Source organism: Sceloporus undulatus, chromosome 2 (assembly GCF_019175285.1).
Source record: "Sceloporus undulatus isolate JIND9_A2432 ecotype Alabama chromosome 2, SceUnd_v1.1, whole genome shotgun sequence".
NCBI classification, from domain to species: domain Eukaryota; kingdom Metazoa; phylum Chordata; class Lepidosauria; order Squamata; family Phrynosomatidae; genus Sceloporus; species Sceloporus undulatus.
The window spans coordinates 189,577,541-189,600,432 of NC_056523.1; the positions used below are offsets into that span (position 1 = coordinate 189,577,541).

The following is a 22,892-nucleotide window of genomic DNA, read 5'->3' on the forward strand; positions in this document are numbered from 1 at the left end:
AATTTATATGCAGCATAAACATTAGATGTATAAATGAAACAGATTAAAAAAGCAATTGAAATTAATTAAAAGTTAATTCATTGTTGAATAGATCCTTGTTATACGCTGGAGTTTGGTTCCAAGATCCCCCGTGTATAACAAAATCCATGGATACTCAAGTCCCATTAAATATAATGACATGGCAAAATAGTGTCCCTAATAAAAAATGGAAAATCAAGGTCTAATATTTGAAATGTATACTTTTTTGAATGTTTTCAAACTGTGGATGCTTGAATCTGTGTTTAAAAAATCTGTGTATAAGAAGGGCTGACTGTAAATTTATTAAACCCCCCACTCATCTTTTAACAAATAGCCCCTCCATTCATACTTTTAAAATTATTATTAAATTGGTATTGGTATGCAAAGTAACTTTGTTGTTGTTCTTATATGCCTTCAAGTTGTTTTGGACTTATGGCGACTCCAAGGCAACCCTATCTTGGGTTTCCTTGGCAAGATTTGTTCAGAGGTTTGCCACTGCCTTCCCCTGAGGCTGAGAGAGTGTGACGTCTTGCCCAAGGTAACCCAGTGGGTTCACGGCTGCACTGGGGATCAAACTCGGGTTTCCAGTGTCGCAGACCAACTCTCAAACCACTACGTCATGCAGGCTCTAACTTTAAATGAGTTTAAATTTACTTTGAAATTATGCTGACTGTGATATTGACTACTGCATTTGAACTAAGAGGAGCTAAATTGACCAAGATAAATATTGATCATCCCATTTAATACAGTCCACTTATGTTCCTTTTCCCATTGATTATAATGCCTTAGTGGTCTGCTACTAAATTTTGTTGGTAATCAGCAATATCATTAAAAAACAAAAAGACAAAACAATTCTGGGACATTCTGGGAAGTCACAGAAAAAGGCCTGGGGTCACACATGACTCACAGCTACACTTTGCCCACCACACTTATATTACAGTGCATAACTTGAATCTATGATCTTTCCTCAAACCCAAGTCCTTGGCTGTCAGACTCATTGAGGTTTAGATGTCCCTTCTCTTTTCTGTCAGCATAGTAACAGGAAACTTTCACTTCTGTTTTCAGTTTAAAATAGTTCATCATTAAGTCTGGTCAGTCTTCACAATGTTTAACTAAACAAGCCAGGTTTACAAGCCATGGCCAGATGTTGGTTTCTTTCCTAAATCATAACTGAGACTAACCACAGTGTGCTGCCCAGTGTCCTCCCTCACAGTGCTTCCAATTTTCTCCTCACAGTTAAACCAGAATAATAGAGGTTAGGGGAACAGGCACTCATTAATCTGAGATTTGTTAATTTGAGGACAAATAGAAACAACCAAATATAAATCAGTGCAGGGCCACAGAAGGGCTCTAATCTAGAACAGGGACATATTATAGATCAGCATCCCACAGTTTTATTGCTCCAAAATAAAAGCAGTGAGGTTAAACACACTTAATCAAATACTTGACTAATATCTCATGTAGACTGGCTATTAGCGATCTTGCTGTGTGCCCTCCAAAAAAAAACCAAAAAACCCCTAGAATTCCTATTTTCACAATTGCTGCTGTAAGCAAATATAAATTGTGTAAAGCTGCAGGCTGCATGACAAGAAGTTTCAGAGTATGCTCCTGGGTAGTACAAAGGCTCAATTACAAACAGAAATGCTTTAATTGTTATGGCAACCAGTTAGTATGCATGCCTATTCAGGAAATGCAGGAATTACCAAATTAGAAGCTTGGTTTACATAAAAACCTCCCTCCCTCCCCAGATGATTTAAATCAATCTATTCTGCAGGATACAATTCGACATTTTAGCATAGCCAGGAGTGGTTGGTACTGAGGAAAGGAAGGTTCAGAGAAAACATCGTTCCCAGAGAATGCCTTTGCTACCATAGACGCCAACCAAGATGAAGTTGTAGTCCAGCATGTCTGGGCACCACACCATCCCAAGTTTCACATAGCAAAACTGGGACACATGTGGTGGCCAAGGCACGTCAGTGTGATTAAGTTGGCAAAAATTATTCAAGAGGCGCACACAAGCTAGGAGAGCCTGCAGCAGTTTGCTTTTGCCTGAGCTGACTAGGAAGGACATATCTGTGCCCTTCCTCTCCTCGCCCTACTGAATTAATGGAGTGAAAACTATTTTTGTACTCTGAAAGCAATTCAAGTAATCTGAGGGAAATGGGGGAAAGTGGGAGGAAAAGAGAGAGAACCTGGGACATTTTAAAATCAGCTGAAAAAGTGGAAGAGCAGAGGATTAATCATATTTGTTATGTGCTTTTAATAATTTCTAGCTTATAGCGATCCTAAATTTGTTTGTTTTTTACTACAGCAAAGTATTTGGCTGCATAGATAATACAAATTCTGGGTAGCTCTGAAGGACATGGGAGTGCCATTATATTTGATAGTCCTGGTGAGTATTCTGTATTTTGGACAAGGGCTACGATAAGAACAGAATATAGAGAAACAGAATGGTTCCCAATTGGCAAAGATCCCACAGTGCAAAGATAGACAACTGAGTTAGAATCGTCCAAGCCATCATATTCCCTGTCACCATGTACAGATGTGACAACAGGACAATGATGAAAGTAGGTAAGAAGAAAATCAACTCATTTGAGATGTGGTGCTGAAGAAAAGTACAGAGGATCCCACAGACAGCCAAAAAGACAAACGAACAGGGCTTTGAACAGACCAAGGCTGAAATCTCCCTGGAAGCCAAAGATGATCAAACTGAGGCTGTCATACTTCAGCCACATTATGAGGAAAAATGAATCATTAGAAAAGACAATAATGTTAGGAAAGGTGGAGGGAGATAGAAAGAGAGGAAGACCACACACTAGATGGATAGATTCTACTAGAGTGATAGTGGGTAAGAATTTACAGGGCCTGAGAAGAGCAGTGGAGGACAGAGAGTCTTGGAGATGTCTCTTCGTTCCATAGGGTCACCATGAGTCTGGGTCAACTCAAAGGCATGCCCAACATTTTATAGATTAAAACTAGGACACATGAGGCCATGCAACATTAGTGTGGTCAAGATGGCAAAAGTTATTCATGAAAAAGAAGAAACAAGCTAGAACAGGTGATACCAGTTTGCTTTTGGCTGAACCTACTGGAAAGGGCAAGATTATTCCCTTTCCTCTCATGCTGGAAATATTTTTAATGTCTTCCTCAGTGGTTGTTCTTTCAACAGCCTCTTAAGAAGCATATAAAAACATCCCCCCTCCCCCAAAACATCTTGAGACGTTGTCTCTTCTCTGCATCACAGTTTAATCTGGCCTGCTAGATTGTTCAATATATTTATTTTGCAGAAGTCAATCCAGGTTAGTTCATCAGCCACCATTTGCCCATCATTTTAAGGGTTGTTTTTGGCAAACAAAATCAAAATTGTTAAGTGTCTTGTGTGCACAGGAGTAATTATGAAAATTCAATGTATTACCTGCAGCTTGAGTGTTGCCTGCATTTTATGATACGAATGCACAAACAAAAGCACTGTAGTATAATACTAATCTTTCTCCCCTCTTCCTTTTCAGCTTCTCTCAAAGCTTCAGATCTAGCTGTGCAGTAGTTTAGGTCAGAGAGACCCAGATGCGTCAAGAGCTCTGGGACGGTATCCAATGTTGGCATCGACATGGGTAAGGAGACAAGAGGCCTCAACAGCAGGAAGATTTGGGGTGGTTTATTGGGTACTGTTTACTCAGCAAACTCCTTGGAGTCTGTTTTCCTAGGATATACATACTTTAAGGAGCACTCAGGTAACTGCTTGGAGTTTAGTGATGAATAGATGATGTGTGAAGAAGAAGAAGCCACCATTTCTTGTGCCTTTATAGACTCATACTGACAGGGCAGTTAGAGAAGGAGTGGCAGTTTTATTTCCCCTCCCCCCCCAGGTTTTTTCTTATTTTTTAAAAAAATTCATTGCTCTTAAAAGAAGAAAACACCAGTTCCAGGGGTAACATAATTCTCCCCCCCCCCACACACACACACATCCTGGGAGTGTGCCAAAGATATAGGAGACCTTTACCTTTTCCATCATGGCCTTTAGAGACCTCCCTTTTACTGTATACTGGAAAAGAGGGTCCAGGTCTTAAAACACAAGGCAGCACCATGAGACCTAGCAACTCTAGTTTTAGAGGGGTTACTACACATGGCTTTAAACTGCAATTACAGTCAGAAAATGGCACTTTGGTGATACTTATTGGACAGTGTCCCTCTGACACATAGCTGCTGCATCTCCAAAGCAAGGTTAGGGCATCCCTTTTAATTGACAGGGGAAACTGTCAATAAGCTCCTAATCGCACTGCAGTCCTATTAGTTCTCAGGTATGGAACATCACTGCTATGGCACTTCCAATGTTGGCAGTCACATGGTGTCAGTGTCTCCTTCCCTCTCCTTCCCCCTTCCCTTTTCTATTCCAAAGGAGGTTGATTTCCAATGTGAAGTTGAAGGCTTTCATGGCCGGCATCCACAGTTTTTTGTGGTTTTTTCGGGCTATGTGGCCATGTTCTTAGAACAGTTTATTCCTGATGTTTCGCCAGCATCCGTGGCTGGCATCTTCTGAGAATGCTTGCCTGGAAAGCAGTTGAAGATGCCAGCCACAGATGATGGTGAAACAGGAATAAACTCTTCTAAGAACATGGCCACATAGCCCGAAAAAACCACAAAAAACTTTGAGGTTGATTTCTTTTAATTTTTTTTCTATTTCTTTTCTTTTACTGAAATCTCATTAGCATAACTCCAGAATTGCATTAAAAAGTATTCATTAACATATATAAAACCCCAAAAGTCACGCGTAGGGCAGGGAGGTGGAGTTAAGGAGGAGTGTGGAAGAAAGCATGGAAGCAGTCCCAGTTGTGCTATTGCAGAGAAGTTCAATAATGGCTGCTCTCAAATCGGTATGTTTTCATTTTCATTAACTAATGTAATTGCAGTGAGAACGGGGCTCGTATGGTAATGGTCTTAATGACTAGCTGCTTCTGAGATCTGCTGATGAAGTTCCTGTTTAGACTTTGTAAGTGCCTAGCTATTTTTTTTCTGTGCAACGTATATCTGCCCTAAAAGTAACCACCTCTCCTTCTGAATTGCCACCTATAGTTTTCAATTTAGGAATCCTTCTTCCACCTATACTAGAAGGTGAAATGGCTTCTCTGCTGCTCTTTTCTCTCTCCCTTCTCCTCTTTCCTTCCAACAAAAAGTGTTTTGTTTTAGGAACATCCATCCACCTAGGTGGGTTTTTTAAAAAGTAAAAAACCTTGCATCTTCCTTTCATGAAACTGCTGTGTCTTACATCTTATATAATCACTTAAATAGTTGTCTGGCCTTTAATCCTGTTCTATTCAGTAAAGATTTTCATTTTTAGCTCTTGTTCCTGCATCTCATTTGGTGATGGCAACAGCATAGTCATTACTGCCATCAAGAACAACAGCTAGGAGACAGACTTTATTACTATCAATAACCATTTCACTGTTGTTGGTTTTTTAAAAACTAAGCAAACAGCCCTGGAAGGAAAGAAGAAGGAAAAAAAACCTTTTATTGACAACTGCACAAGTATTACCAGAATAAATGGCAGAACTGGAATAAAGATAAGATGCAACATAGGGAGAAATTTCTGGTAGCATACACCTACCTATCCATTCTATTCCTGTTTGGAATCCCAGTTTATTCACGCATACATGACCCAAGATGCCAACTGAAGAGATCTGTCAAGCCTTAAATACACCGGATGATCAAATTTCTGTAGCACACATATCAAAAAAATAAAATTAAACCAAAGCAGCAAGAGAACAACAGAATCCAATTCTCTCAAGCCTGTTAGGTATGCTCTTAGCAGCAGAAGGCCATGCACAAGTGCTATCCCAAAAGAAGATGAAGTGACCTTTTTCACGTAATGCTATAGGGAGATGGGAAATAATTTCACTGTGGATATTGATGCAGGAGCTGGATGGCCATCTGGTTGTACACAGCAGTTGGGCTGCACATCCAGCATCCAGCAGGGTTGGACTGGAAAGTCCTCCAAGGTTCCTTACCGCCTTATGAATCTATGGTTTACTCTGCACTGCAGAAATAATACAGATTGAAATAAAGTGTGTTGAGGTGCTTTCTCCTTTACTTCCACTTCATTGCTAACCTCAGTCCTCAAGGTCATCTGTTCAAAGCCTCTCACTGAAACTGGGCACCTTAGCTATTGTCAAAATGAAATCTTGTAAGGTTGACACCTTTCAGCCTAGACAGCTTAGTTGTACAGTATGTGCTTTTACCAACATTGAGGCAGGAAGAAAGTAACTACTGCTATGCTTCCTCACCTATTCCTTCACTATATACATTCTTTATCTTTTTCCTTGCTATAGTGAGTTGGTCCTCTGCCATAAGGCAGATGGTTTCTGGAATCTTTATTAGCATTATGGCCAAATGTTAACAGCTGCCCAGTGGTGTAGAAAGAGTTAATTTGTATTACTGTTTAATATATTTTGCATTAACTTGACACTTTGAGCCCAGAAAATTTATGAAGGCTGGGAACAGGCAGGGGAGAGAATTTTTCTGTTACTAATCTGCATGCACAGTTTTCAAGCTATTAGAGGGGTGGAGGTTGGTTTTCCTTGTACACTTTGATTTTATTTATTTATATTTTTTGGAGCTGAACTGTATAACCCTTGTGAGTTCATTTGCCATCAACCTCATCCTGGAAGGAGTGCACTCAGTCCAGGGGCCCCATAGACCAAAGATAGGGACTGGATTTTATTGTCAGCCAGTCTGGATAGAATTAGGCTGAGGGCATGATTCTACCACTGGCTTTGACAGGATGCTGGAGCCCATAAGTGAAAGGGCTGGAAGGCTTCTCTGCTGTGTACCATCTGCTGATCATTTACCACCAATACAGCCAGTGGCACATCTAGTATATTTGACACCTAGTGAGGATCATTTTTTAACAGCCCTCTCTCCTCTCTACAACAGCCAGTAGCTGTTGGTGAGAGTGAAATGCTTCTGCTACCCACAGGCTTGCTGGGTCTAGCAGCGTTGCTAGCCAGGCACCAAAGGGAAAAGATTTGCTTTCCCTCTGGCTAGCAGAATTGCCAGATGCAGAAAGCACCACTTCCCACCAACACATTTGATGACATCCCCCTCTGAGTTGTCACCCAGGTCTGCACCCTCTGCACCCCTCTACTGATGCCTCTGATCAAGCTTATCTAATATATGCCACGCTCATTACCAAAAGAATTCTTGGGGAATTCAAAAGACTGCTTTTTAAAGAAGCAATACTTCTGTTGCCATATAATAACCAAGAGAGGGAACGGAATTATGGGATCTGGAAACGAGTGAGACAAGAGATAGCAACCTCTCCCATAACATCAGTACTATCAGTACAGGTTCCACATGAGAAGTCACCAGCTCTCCCACTGATCAAGGTAATGAAAGATGACATAAGAAAGGGAGAGCCGTTTTTCAAAGCTTTGACATGGGTCAAGCCTTCACAAGTGACCTGGTCTGTCCCACTGCTATACAAAGAGGCTTCTTTTGTTGTCTGTCTGGTTTCCTTGTACTTCCTTCCTTTGAAGACAGCATGGTAGTGACACAGCCAAAAACTGAATTCTTAATCTGACACACCTCAAGTGAAAGGTTCAGGATTTGCTGAAGCAGTCCTGGCAGCCAAGTGTGTGACTGGATAGCTGCAGATAGGGCCTGCCACTGTAGACACCTGATGTGTCCTTGACCTTGCTCTGCAGTCAGATTTATAACTTGGGAAAGTGTTTCCTTGCTGCCTGGAGGAATAAAGACTGGATACAAAGCAGGAATGCAAGGGTGAATCTCAGACGATGGAATCCTTCTGAATCCTTAAAATATTATGCCAGTCTATCTACCCTTAGGTTGTAAAATTAATGCTGTCCCTGCTAGCCAAGCAAGTTTGCAAACACTGCAGTCTGCAACCCTTCTACTCAGTCTAGCTTTGGCAATGTTGTGAAGCCTCACCAATACATTCCACCAACATACTTTTATGACCAGAAGTACTAGAGGGTTTTTTTTTTAAGGAAGGAAAGGGAACCCAAGATTCTCAAAATGCTGATTACTATGTTAAGAAAAATTAATTACTATGTGCATAATCATGGATATAAAAACCTATATCACCCCCAAGAAGAGAAACAGACAATCGATCCAGACATTATTTTCAGACTGATCTGCATCAGGCCAGCCAGTCTTCCGTGTCATCCAGAACTGGATCATCAATCAAGAGCCAGGTTGGTTGACGCCTGGGTCCAGACCCATGCTTTTGACCAGCCCTGTTCTCCACTGTAAACAATAAACTCATGGCTTTTCCCCCAGCCGTTTTTCTTCCGTATTGTTGTCGTGCATGGCCTTTCCTGCCTTGCAACTTTGTCAAATAACTATATTCACAGGAGCAGTTTATAGACCATTTCTACACATGCGTCCTCGGGAATAAAGCCCACAGTTAAATGAGTCTCAGGGTGCATCTACACTGTAGAAATAATGCAGTTTGACGCCACTTTAACTGTCATGGCTCTATCCTACAGAATCATGGGATTTGTAGTTTTGTTAGGCACCATAACTCTTTGGCGGAGAAGGCTAAAGACCTTGTAAAACTACAAATCCTAGGATTCCATAAGACAAAACTACTTCAAGTGGTATTAAACTGCATTATTTATACAGTTTAGATGCACCCTGACTCTCTACTAAGTGTAGGACTGCAGCCTTAATTCACAGGAGTTGCTCAAAGAAGGTTGTGATGACCACTTCTGTAAAATGGGGGGAGATTCAACTAATGTTTTGTCCCACCAGACCATACACATTACTGCTGCTATTGTCCTTTAGTGTTTCCTCTGATACAGCACTTCTTGTGCAAGGAGGCTGTTCACGTGGCAAATTATTTGTGCAAGCAAATAAGACTTGATCTGGCTTAGACAGAAGAATAACTGATTTTCATAAATTGATCCTTTGTAGGGGGTGGGGGGTGGGCAGAGAAAACAAGTGGCGGATTTTTTTTAAAATGTTGAATCAAGGAAACGGTTTCTGTGCTATTACTGTCAGTGATACTAATGGACAGGACTGCCTCCTCCACAAGCTATGCCAGTCCCCTAGTTTCTAGCATGCTGGCGAAACAACTGGAATCACAGAATGGTAAGATGCAACAGAAATCATTTAGTTCTGCAATGCAGGATGTGGGGTGGGGGACACCCTTGACAGATGGCCATTCGGCTTCTTCTTAAATAATTACAGCAAAGGAGAACCCATCACCATCCAAGGATCTCTGTTCCACTACTGAACTGAAGCTCTCTTAAGATGTTTCTCCTAATATCCAGCTGAAATCTGCTTCCCTGAAGTTTTAGTTCTGTCCACTGGAGTAAGAGAGAACAACTCTATCATGTTTTCTACATGTCAGCCCTTCCTCCAGCCAAACATACCCAGTGCTTGGTTTCCAGACGCCTGGCTGCTCTTCTTTGGATGTGCTGACAGTTAGTGATATTTGACAAGTTCTGTGGTTTTTGTGTGGGCATATCTCTACAGAAGATTGAAATGTGAGAAATGATAAGGTTCTCACTTAAATGGCAGTCCTCCTGCATACAAAGAAATTTACCTAACTGATAGGATTTACCTTGACTATCTAACACATATTTAATTGTACTTCACCTTTTCCACAGAAAGATTTTGACTTCCCCATAGAAGAGATAAAGCAGCCCCTTTTGTATTCCACAGGGAAGTTTTGGTGCCAAGGTTTACTGGTGAATTCTAAGAACGCCTGCACAAACGTTCCCACTTCAGACATATGCACCAATAAAAGATGATGACACATGAAAAGACAGAGAAATATTTCATAATACATACTGTACACAAAAATAAAATCAAACACATGCACACAAAACAGCCACACTCTTAACATAACCCAGGCAAATCCATGTTCACTTAAAGCAGATACAAATATGGCTAAACAACTCAATACATGGGTGCAACTATAGGAGGGAGCGAACAAGACAGCCACCTCCTTCCAAATAAGAATTCTTCCCTCAACTACAAATTTCACTTCTGTCCCATAGTTTCTAGCATTGTAGAAAGTGAGACAAAAAATTATTCACATTTTCTATTTGCTGTGCTCCGATTCTCTTGGTTAACCTATTCTATCCCTTTTACATTGATGCTTAAACAGTGGAGTTTATCAAACAAGGGGAATTGGAAGTATAATCCAACGGCAATCTGAATGCAGTCATGGGGTTTAACATTATTGCGTGATAACCCACTACACACAAATTCAGGCAATGGGAAGTCTGTCCAAACGCAATTATGTGGTTTCACGTTATTGCGTGATAGACTGCCACACACAAATTTGGGCAATGGCATTCTATTTTTGGGGAATGGGGAGCCAGTTTGAATGCAATGCATATTCACGTAATTGCGCGAAACTAACGACTTTAAGTGAAAGCGTTCTGCCCCATTTTCTTTTCATTCGAATTTAAGAGAAATTCCTCCCGTTTAATAAACTCCAGTATTTCTAAATGTTCAACTAAGAGCCTGTGCAGACTGGCCAATAAGGCCAGCCTGGGGGCAGAGTCGGGGTGTGGTGTTCATATGACTCACACCCCGAATCTAACACCATGGTGGCATGATGCCATGCACCACATTACACAGTGCACGGCGTCATGGTGCTCCTCTGTCACTGTCTTTACATGACATGGTAGCAAAAGAGCAGCATAAAGCCGCAATGCTGCGGCTACGGCACTCTTTCCAGGGTGTAAAAAGGAGACACTTTTTGAAGCTCTTTTTTGCACCCCAGAAAGGCCAGATTGGGACTGTGGCATGCGGTTGCTACAGCACCAATCTGATTCTAAAAGGGGTGGTCTGCACAGTCCCTAAAGCTATTGCAAAGCTACAAATTTGAGGACTGGAAGAAAATTTCATTTGGGGGATGGAGAATTCTTATTGGGGGTGGGCCACGTCTTCTTTTTGCCCCTCCCCCCCAACCTAAGAAGGTTTCTATGTTTGGTAGCTTCTCACAGCGTGGGAAAAGTTGCTGTTTTAGACTAAGCATCACAGACTCCCCCATCCAATATGGCTGCTAGGGGATTCTGAGCATTACAGTTCCAAATACAGGTAATAACTTTTTTTGTCTCACAGGAGCAGAACAGACGGGCAGGAAAATGGGGCTCAAACCTGCTTTTTCCAAAAGTGGTTCAAAACATCGCTGTATGCACTGGCCACTGTCAAGGCAGCCTGAATGCGCATGGCCCAACCACATGCTGGGTATTTTATTTATTTTTTTGGTTGCCTCTCCATTTAAACACACTGTCACTCAAACGCACCATCTGCAACTGCCTGCTGCCTAGATGCCATCCCACTGGATGGTCACCTCTTTGATCCGCCACAAAATTTCACCTGCAATCCTCCACTGGCACAAGCATCGGAGCATTAGTGTGCCCAGTAAACACTGGCAAAGCACAAATATGGAGACCCCCATACATGGCCCTTTACCACCCCTTCACCTCATGCCCTCTCTTGGATTGCCTGGTTTGGGTATGTTGTAATTACATTCATTGGAGGTGCCACACTTTCACTTTTTTTGCATTGATGCCCCGACCGCTTGGGTATGGTGGCTCCATCTTTTTTTAATGCTCACCTGCACTGGTGTATTTATATGCAGCTTTAGGGTTAGGATAAATCGCTCCTTTAGAGCTGCTCTGGTTTTGGTGTGTTTATATGCAGGGTCGAAGGTGTGCATTTTCCCACTAAATCAGAATATTCTAGATTCTTTTTGCTATGGTTGTTAGCCCCAGAGGGCAGCTTCAATCTGGCTTCCACCTGCTTTGGAGGCATGTGTCATCTAAACATCTTCAAAGCTGTTTGAAACTGATTTATTTGGACTGTATGTTTCACCCCTCAGATTCCACTAGGAATAAGAACATTGGGTTCACTTTGCTTAGGTATATATCTTTCTACTGCTGTTGCCTCATATCATCTAGTCCACTATTGCCTCCCCTTGCTGGTGGTAGCTTTACAGCAGTTCAGATAGATGGATTAGGAGATCCAACCTTCCTGCCAGAGATGCTTGAACTGTGAGTGCTAAGAAATGAATCAGCAGCCTGTGCCGTGTTCTGCAGATGCTCAACTCTTGATATGGCCAGCAGTCCTACACTAGGCAGAGTGAGGCAGCTGCCTCAGGGTTGTGATGGAAGAGGGCATCAGTGAAGCTACAGATGTTTTCTTTTTTTAAAAAAATGATACCATGAGGGAATTTTTATTTTTACCCACTTAGAAAAACAGGGAGAACTAAACAGTAAGAAAAACTGAAAAGAAATGCAGTATAAGCACTCTTTCCAAGCTGAACATCAGTTGGTTACTTTAGAAAAATAAAATGCTATGTATGGTTTGGATTGGTATAAAATTATGGGGCTTGATATGTTAATAATACAGTTTATTCAAAAAATAATGCAAATGGTGCTACAGCATCTTGAACTGTAAGGAACATAGAAAATGGAACAATTTTATCATTTGGCTTTGCAACTTTATGAGGACCCCCCCCCCAAAAAAAACCCAAACCGCAATAAAAACAAGAAACAATCAAAATTAGTGAAACAAAGAAACATATCATTCAGCTTCTACACATGGAACATGTTCTCCTCCTTGAGAAAAAAATGTTTTGGGACAGCCCCAACCATGGACCCCTGCATAATGATATATGCCTTTATTGTGTCAAAAATATAGTTTTTAAACTTTATTTTTTTTAAAAAAACAGACACAGAAAGTGGGCCTATGAATGGAGGTTAGCCCTGACAAGTCAAATTGAATCAAAGGAGGTGGCTGTAGGCTACAGCCAAGCAACAATCCATAGCTGCTACATCATACCTTACTTTGGAAAGCATTCAGGTGGACACTACCACAGAGTGCTGGCTGAGACAGGCCTTTGCTCTGATCCAGTGTAGCCATTTTAGTTATTATAAGTTCTGATGAAGTAAAAGCCCACACATATCCTTTACTTAACTGGCCTTTTCACACATTGTACAAGAGATGCATGTGGAAAGATCAACACCAGAGGCATCTCCAACATTCACTCCCACGGTCCTATTAGGGTTAGATCTGCCATATTCCAGTCCCTTATATCCAGGCATTTAAATTTGCATATTATACAAATTATTATAATTATGCATTCTAATTATGTAAATTAAAACATTAATACAGTGGGCCTTCCCCTTATGCATAGGATGAGACTCTCTCCAGAGCCAGTTTTCTTGCACGATTTTCTGCTTCATTGCAACTGTCACATTTTAATCTACCCATTGGCCTACAACAAAGCAGAAATTCAGGGTTTATGGCTTCAACTGGCCCAGCCAGCAGGGACATTTTTTAGTTTCTTCAATCTGGGATTTTCCAGGTTTTCTGGGACAAATGGCAAGCCTAATTAGGGTTCCCACATCTCAGGACCTGAACCCTCTTCTTCAGTCCTTAGGATGAAGAGGAAGAATCTCAAGGTGAGAGTGCTCCCTTGAAAAATGTGGTGCATGTATTATGTTTACCTGCACGTCTGTTTTCCTCATTTGTTAGATCCCCCCACCCCATTTAAATGGCATTCTCTGCAGAATCATAATTGATGCTTAATGGCTCATGCTTGATGTCATCACTAGGGGTCACTCCTAATTACATCACCCTAAGATTACCAGGGCCTACCCCCTGTGACATCACAAATGGTGGTCTCTAGGTCTCATGTTTTGGCCTTGAAACTTTAGGGCCTGAGATAGTCTTGACCTGGAAACCCTAGTGCCTATATACTGTACACCTTTATCACACATGCACATCGAAAGTATGCTCCTGGTCATCATGCACCATACCCCTCTCCTATTGTGGGCTAAAAGCAACACCATCCTTTTAACTCACCCACACGTACATACAATTACCCTCTTACATGCCCAGAGAATCACGTATCACACTCACGCACTTGCCAGAGTCCACTGTGACATCTGCCTGCTTTTGGATTGCCACAGATCGTCTTTCTCACACAGGCTCTATCTGTGTGCGAGATGGGAGCCCCCAGACCCATTGTCTCCCCTGATTACACCCTTTCCCTCCAGTTCTCTGTGACTCACACCCCAGCTACTAATTAAAACCAGGAAACAAGCGGCAGGGAGGGGGGAGCAGGCAGGATTATTTTAGAAACCAAGCTGACTTTGGAGGGCACCAGCCTCTCATCACCATAGAAACAAGGGCTTTTTAAAAAACCCATAATATCCCCCAACCTTGTCTGCCTCTCCTCTGCCTATTTGTTCCCCATCTGAGGAATCCTCCCTCTTTATCCCCACTCCACTGTCAAAAAATCAACCTTTCGCTAGTTCTCTAGGAGCACCTCTTTACTTCCTCCAAAAAAGACCTTATCACCTAGGGCTAAAGTGACACTCCTTTTGCAGCCTTCAGATTATGGGATTTCACTTGAGTGTGCAAACTAAGAAACTTCTAAGAGTCATCATGATCCAGTTGGTCTGGGATGCCCATGGGAGGTGTTGAGGCACACAGGCCACCCTCCATGTGACCAACTGGCTGCATATGCAGTGCCCATGTGCGCCCAGGTACACCTTGCACAAAGCACCATGTGGCTGCACTTGTTTTACAACTCTGGAGTGATCCCTCCCCAACTCATAAAATGTTTGGTTCTGGGGTTCAGTTCTGGAATTGGGCACCAAAGAAAATTGCGATACTTAAAAGAGGAAAGGGGAGGATATACTGTACCTATAAGAAGAAGTTTCTGGGAAGTCAGCAGTAACTTCTGGCCCACCCAGTATCCCAGTTTTGGCATCCAGGGCCTCTGACATTAATTCATAGAAAGCCCCACCACCACCACCACCCCAGCCCACTTTGAGACTCTCAAAGCTAATCTTAAGAGGAATCATTTTCAAACTTCCCCTTCAAAAATAATACCTCCTTTATGTAGCTCCACCATTTGCACCAATTGTTGCTAATACACGTTCTACAACTAACACCCTCCTTCTGTGTAGTCCTGCTGGGGTCAAGAATAATGACCCCCCCCCCCCAAAAATATCACTGTACCTTGTGGAATCTAAGTCATCCAGTTTGCTAACTTTTTGTATTAATCAAAGTACATATGCAGCTTCAACAGCAAGTTTGCTTTTCTTTTTCTCCCCAACCCTGTCATTTACTTTACCATTCAGCCTGATCAAAGATCCTAAACCGGGATGGAAATTCTTTTGTACCAAAAAAGATAACTTTACTTTTTGAGGGTTACATTCACGCCAACCACTAGGTGGTGCTACACAATTCAGTTTATATACACATCATCTAAAATTACTGTAATTTCCATGCTCCTCTTTACTTCTGTATTCTACTTTCCGGGGAGCATTTGTGTTTCACTTCTGAAAACAGATTTAGGTAACTGCTGGATGTTAATATCTTAAAACAAGGAAATTAGAAATGGACTTCTTTCCAGTAATCTTGGATCCTTTAGACCTAATAGATTCCAGGTGTAGGATCCTAGATTCTTTATACCTAGCAGAGCCAATGTGGTGTAGTGGTCTGAGTGCTGGACTACGACTGTGGAGACCGGGGTTCAAATCCACTATGGAAACCCACTGGGTGACTCTGGGCAATCACACTCTCTTAGTCTCAGAGGAAGGCAAAGGCAACCTGCTCTGAACAAATCTTGCCAAGAAAACCCCATGATAGATTCACCTTAGGACCACCATAAATCAGAAACGACAACAAGCAGATCTGAATTCAATTAAATTTGTTATATCCTCCTATACTCTGTCTTGTCTGCACCTAAATGGAGACTTCCATGTTTCACATCTTCTTGGTGACTACTTTGTGATGGTTTCGCTGGACTTGATAGGGTGATTCCCAGCTACACATTATGGATTCCCCCCCTTTTTTAGCATGACTTTCTTTTGATCTTCTTAAGAACTGATTTTCTTCCTTCCTCTGGAGGCTCAATGAATACCTTTCTGTCCCTGCAATCTGCTGCCCCTAATTCTCTGGTCTCATGATGGTCCTCACTTCCCACTTCTGTCATTGCACCTGACTCAGCTGTCCTGGCTACCTTGTGGGAAGTAACCTTCGCCTGCCCCTCTATACAATTTTGCTTCCTCCACTAGTTTTACAATTCAGCCCAGTCCTGCCAGGAGGGCACAGAACTCCTTCAGAGCATGACAGATGGTTCACTTGGCCTCCTCCCAGCTCACTTTGACTCATCTGGATCATTTTTCATTATACTGTCCCTTGAATGGAGCTTGCATCTCTGGTACAGTGTGCCTTGTTTGTACCTGTTCTTTGATTGCAGCTTGCTTGACGTAGGTTAACCGTTGGCAGAGGTTGACTCTGCCCTAAGAGAACTCCACACAGCCAACTCCTTTTGTCTACAAGAATCCACTGATGTAGGCTATTCCATTGCTTACTACACCTTGGCACCCTGTCAAACATCTTGCCTTTGACTGGTCCCCCACACACTTAAGAACCACACTTGTTCCTCCTGCTGCTTCTGCTAACAGCTCTTGATCTATAGCCAGGTAGGTGAAAGCTGTGTGGCTGTGCAGAGGGGGGGTGAGGGAGAAAATGGAGTAGCAGCCGGGAGTGATATGCAGCTAGTGCAAGAGTGGAAGCAGCAGGGAACATCTGTTTCCCTAGCAGCCTCGTTCTTCTGGACGATCCATGGCCTTTCAAACCTCAGCGTGGATTCTTCTGCCACCCTGCTAGGCAGCTGGCAAGCCATAATCATCACTAATTAGCCTCCAGGCAGGTTACCTGATTCAATCTCATCTCCCTATTTATGGAAGCCACCCAAGGAGGGGAAGCATGGAGCGAAGGAGCAGGAGATGGCATGAAACACATGCGGTAGGGAGCAGTATGGGTGGTGGTACAATCGGAAACAATTTAGGGCACAAGAGTGGAAAATTCAAGAGAAAGCCAGTTGAGAACAAATGTGGCAGTCTGATTAACAAATGGTGCAATTTCTGGGTTTCAACAAAGCCTTTGACTTCAACTATGGGCCCAAACACACTGCAGACATAATCCATTTTGAGACCTCTAACTGCCCTGGCACAATGCTAGGGAATTCTAGGAACTGTAGTTTTGTGAGACATTTAGCCTTCTCTGTCAGAGAGCTCTGGGGCCACAACAAAAGGGTATGCTATCTAGCTGTTTAATTAAAAAAGAAAGAAAGAAAGGAGCCGGTTCTGTTATATATAGTTAAACAATATAGTTAACTATTAAAAGAGTTCCCATACTTTGGGTTGATCAGATTGATCAGAACTGGGACTGCAATCAAGAAATCGGACGAAGACTAAGAATGGGGCAGGCAGCCATGAAAAACCAGAAAAGATCCTCAAGAGCAAAGATAAACTACGCAGCACAGAGGTTAGAATTGTACAAGCCATTTCATTCCTCATTGCCATGCACAGAGGTGAGAGCTAGACAGTTAAGAAAGCGGATAAGAAGAAAATCAACTCATTTGAGATGTGGTGCTGGAAGAGAGTGCTGAGGATACAGTGGACAGCCAAGAAGATCAAGCCTGAAATCGCCCTGGAAGCCAAGATAATCAAACTGTCATACTTTGGCCACATCATGAGAAAGCATGACTCAATAGAAAAGACAATAATGTTAGGAAAGGTGGAGGGAGGTAGAACGAGAGGAAGATCACATGCTACATGGATAGCCTCTATTAGGGGGTGGCGGGTATGGATTTACAGGACCTTAGCAGAGCAGTGAGAAACAGGGGGTCTTGGAGATGCCAGGTATGATAGCCTTCGACTTCACATTAAACCCCTGAAATCACTGGAACATATAACATTTTCCCTGTTATAAATCAGTATTCAGGCTTCCCTGATTTTGTTGAGGTCCCTTAGTCGAAATAACTGGGGGATTCACGATGTCCCAAATGGCTGCACACAACATCAGGTTCTTGCCCAGAAGCAGCTGCACCTGAGTCCTGGGTTGAGGGTGCCCTGTAACATTAGCTGCCCACACACAACAGTGAGGCTGGTCTTTGCCACCTGAGCAAGAAACGTGGCGCTTGCCATGGAAACAGCTGTTGGGAAGTTGCTGCTGTGTATGTTTCGGGTTGCCATGGCAGTGTTTCCTGGCAGCGGCTCTGCACGTTGTCACTCCCCCTCCTCCGAACTGTCATCTCCCAACACCCTCCTCCCATCCACCCCAGCAATATCCTAGCAACCTGCCGCCACATTAGCCTTGTAGTTGGCATACCCCTGTGCTCACTTAGCAACACCGGCCTCCTTGCACTTGAGTGAAGCAGCGACCTGACCCCACCTCTCATGTGTCTCCCTAACCTTGTACAGCGGGCCCTTGGTATCCACTGGGGTTTGGTTCCAGGAATGGCATAGTAAAATGATATCCCTTATATAAAACAGAAGAATCAATGTTTTGCAAAGGAAGCACTGTATATACTCCACTATAAGTCGACGTCACATATAAGTCGAGGACAGGTTTGGGGGCCAAAATTATGGATTTTGATAAGTCAAGGGTAAAACTTAGGGAAATATAATGAAAGATGTAAAGGATAAAACAAAGGAAAACAATGCCAAAGAACTTACAAAATTTCAGCAGGCTGAGTGGATGAGAGAGTTGAAGGGAATCAGTGCTTCCAGGGCAGATTAAACTCTCGCCTTTCACAAGTATATGAGTTAAAGTACAGTACTTATGTTGACCCATGGGTAAGTAGACTAAGTTTTTGGGTCAATTTTTAACCTAAATTTCTAGACTTATACCTGAGTATATACAGTATCTGTTTTGGGTTGCCAATGCAAGGTATTTGATGTTGAGAATCTCCCAGCAGCCACATGGCCAGAAGAAGGAGGTGCTAGCCTGCAAGAGATACCTCTCCATACCATCTAAACTGAGAACAGAAACAGCAAAATGCAGGCCTATGATTAACATCTTCAATTTTTTTTATCCCCTGTATGGTTTTTAACACCCCTCTGATGAAGAAGCCAGTGGAGCTTTGAAAGCTTGCAACATGTATATTGTGAATTTTGGTTGGCCAATAAAGGTATCACTGGTTGGTGGATTTTTAATAGGGTTTGTTATATGGTCAACATGGCTACCCCTGGATGTTTTCCTAAATCAAGGTTTGTTTTTGGAATTGCTATATTTTAAAAATATTTTCAAGCTATGGATGCCTGAAACTGTGGATAAAAAAAATCTGTACAGTGGTGCCTCGGGTTACGAAATTAATTCGTAACGCGGCCGCTTTCGTAACCCGAAAAGCCTTCGTAAGCCGAATTGCCATAGGCGCTAATGGGGAAAAGCCGCGATTCCGTGCGAAAAAGCCGAAAAAAGCACCAAAAGTTTTTTCGTAACCCGAAAAAACATTCGTAACCTGAAACAATAATTCCCTATGGGATTTTTTCGTATCCCGAAAATTTCGTAACCTGGGTATTTCGTATCCCGAGGTACCACTGTATTCCTCTAATCTTGCAGGCACCCCTGCCAAAGTTGGAAATCACAACTACAGAAATTGTATATGCCAGTATCCATTGAGAGTCTAATGTGTAACAACTTGGAACCAGTGTGTCTCCAAAACAACCCAAGACTTCTTCTCTTCCAACTCAGCCACCAACTCTGCCCTGCTGCTGAGGATGATGAGACGTGAAGATGCAGGGTGAACGGACATCCTCCTTTTCCAAGACATGTCCTCCATTTCAAATTTCTATCCTATAAGAATTCCAAAATGTCCTCCATTTTGAGCATGACTAAGAAGGATGAATTTACATTTATGTTTTTAGCTTTTATTTTGAAATCTACCATTTTCTTGATCACCCTACATTTTGTTGTGTCTTGTCTGCCTTTATGGGTTATGACATCTGGGCACCCTGTGAAGGTGGCATGTTAAGATCCTGCCTTCGTAGCAGCAGATGAGGTGGAGCTAATGACAGGAGGAGCCACTAGCTGCTAGTAACTAGCATCTTCTTCCCTTCCTCCTCCTAGCATCATGGCAATAGTATGTAACCAAGAGAGAAATCAACCAGTCAGTCCTTCTCTCTCTCTCTCTCTCTCTCTCTCTCTCACACACACACACACACACACACACACACAATGTGTGATGCTGGACAGGATGAGAAGGTGAGAACTGCAGACCTTACTTGGGTGTGAAAAGGAGTACAAAACAAATCCAAGAGGAGCAAAAAGAAGAAGAGACAGTGCTGCTGTTTAACTTTTGTTCTAAAAGCTCTAGTCTCGTTCCAAATTTTTGTAGGCTCCTAGGCAGAATCTTTGGGAGGGCTTCCCATAGCAAGACACTGGTTGTACACTAAGGAATTTATCACATGTGAGTAATTTCTTTTAATTTTGAATGAAAAGAAAGTGGGGTCATAACACATTCACGTAAAGTCGCTAGTTTAGCGAAATTACGTGAATGCTCATTCGAACTGGCTCCCCATTGCCTAAAAATAGCATGCCATTGCCCGAATTTGCATGTGGCAGTCTATCACGCAATAACGTGAAACCCCATGATTGTGCCTGGACTGACTTCCCATTGCCTGAATTTGTGTGTAGTGAGTTATCATGCAATAACGTTAAACCCCATGATTGCGTTCAGATTGCCATTGGATTATACTTCCAATTTCCCTTGTCTGATAAACTCCTAAGAGTGTGCTGCTTGCTGAGTCTCACATTCCCTCCTCCACATCTCCCTGGTCATATTTCTGACTCCCGAGGAAGCATCAGGTACACCCCTGAACAGTTGCTTGGCTTCCTCAGCTTTCATGGCCAGCCATGAGCCCTTGGGAGGCCCAAAGTCTCTCCCAAACTATCTAGAGACCCCGTCTTCTGCCTCTGTAGGGTTGACTTCTGACAAACTCTTCCAAACCTCCCTTCACTAGGTATTCTCAACAGCCTGAATCCTTGGCAACGTTCCCAGTAAAGACAGGCTTTTAGCTAATGATGCTGGCTTGGGCGTGTTGGCAGCCCATTAAACTGCTGTTCGAACATGCGCCGCTGGCATTAGGTAGGTGCTGGCACAGTGACGGTCAAGAAAAACTGATTTCTTTCTGCTTCAACATACTGGGCTCAATCCTTTGGGTGCCAGCTCCAAGAACCTTCTCATTGCTTCCTGTTCTGCAGTAGAGTCACGTTGCGCAGCAGTGTTTTCACCAAATGCCATCGCAGCACAAAATGCTCCTGCTGCTTTCTCCGCAAACTCAACAGAAAAGAGGTCAGACGAGTCTCTGCTCACACTTTTCCAAAGTAGTCACTATATTACGCCTATTCCTGTTGTGATGCTAAGATGTCTACCATGACACACCCCTCTCTCCCAATAATATATGGGGAAAGATGGCTCTTTGTCATAACATACATACACCCATGATCAGAAGCAGCTCTACCAGTAGACAAGGGTGGGCAACTACCTCAAGCACCATAGTTTATGTTCAGTTAAGAGTGGGAGAAAGGAAGACAGACACATCTAACACATAAAGCCTAATCCAGCAGGAAGGGAATATCATTTGAAGAAGCCTGACTGAAATTTTCATACAGAGAGCCATGCAGGGGTAATTGTCATCTTCTGTTTCCTTGTCATCTAGATTATGACTCCTGCTGTTTTAACTATACTATTTAAATTTCTCCGAGAGGCAATATTTGGTATTTTTGCTTTGAGTGCCCCTGAGATTCCAACAATGTTAGGGGAGTGGAAATGTGGGTTTGGGCCTACTTCATTCTTTCATATGACATGGTCATGTGTGATGGTGAACAGCTTTTGGAAAGAGGCTGCAGTTTGTATCAACTTGCAGACTGGATGACATATGGCCTTTACAGCTTCATCCATGAGGTCTGGAAATTTATACCATAGCAGCATAGCTGGGCCGTGCAAGTCTTTCTGAATGACAAATGCTTCATATTGCAAAGACAAAAATTGAAGTGAACCTGATTGATTTTCAGAGGACAGAATGATCAATTGCTCTTGCTACTTATGGACACAATTTTTGTTGACAAATGCTGAGGTTTGACTTATTCAAAGACATTTGGAATATGGATGTAGACCTATGTACTTGAATAGTTTAGCTGTACTTTTCTGTTAAGACATGTTAGGGGGTAGGTGATGAACTTCACACCCCTTTCTGTTCTTTCCCTTCCTCAACCTTTTACTATCCCTTTCTTAATGTTGTTCATATATGATTTGGTCCATGGCAAAAAAACTTATATATGTGTGTGATGGAAATGTACTGAAACACAAACACTATAACAGCTGGATCTCTACATTTCACTACAAAGGTAATGAAATTATAAATACAACCCCATGTATCCTACAGTATTTGTGGAATTGTTCGCATAAATACTCTGTAAAACCAATGCAATGTGTGCGCCAAAATTGGGCTGTAAAGCAGCATCTATGGTGAATGGATATAGAGATGTAATGGCCCCATCATGAGGCAAGATGATGCTTCATTCACACAGCAGTTCTGATATTAGTAGAAAAATGACCTGGTCTCAAATATCTGCTAATTAAGAACGAGGTGAACCAATACAGCTTTTATATCCCTACTGAGACTAGACCCAGACCATTCTACTATCAAGGCCTGATCCACCTATTGAAAGAGTAGCACCAATTCCTTCCTTCCCAGGTGACAGGTTCTCTAGGAGGAGATATAAGCTCTGTCATCTGCTCAGCTCTCTGCTGGCCTGCCACCTCCTTCTGCTAAAGGGCACATTGAAAAAAGCAACTCTTAGGCTTCATGCAGGGTTCCCAGACAGGCAGGACTCTGTGTTACCTCTTGCAAAATCTGTGTGAAGTGAGAGGGCTATGGCTCCCACTCTACTCTGCACTGCTCTCTGCAACATGTACAGCTGTCTCACACTACATTGTGTGTGTGTGTGTGTGTGTGTGTGTGTGTGTGTGTGTGTACAGAGGGGAGGCGAAGCTCTAGGATGTTTTGTCACCAGTAGCACCACAT

At 42.6% G+C, this 22,892-nt stretch overlaps 1 protein-coding gene across 3 annotated transcripts in view; it reads right to left on the minus strand.

Moving 5' to 3' along the window:
• IQSEC2 (IQ motif and Sec7 domain ArfGEF 2) overlaps window positions 1–22,892 on the minus strand; it is a 230,203-nt gene that overhangs the window by 146,521 nt on the left and 60,790 nt on the right. The window contains exon 1 of one of the 3 annotated variants that reach the window (XM_042452405.1): window positions 13,925–13,946. The exons of the other annotated variants lie outside the window; for them this stretch is intronic. The gene's annotated coding sequence lies outside the window, so the exon portion shown is untranslated. Of the gene's footprint in view, window positions 1–13,924; window positions 13,947–22,892 lie in introns of those variants that run through there. 3 annotated transcript variants of the gene reach the window in all.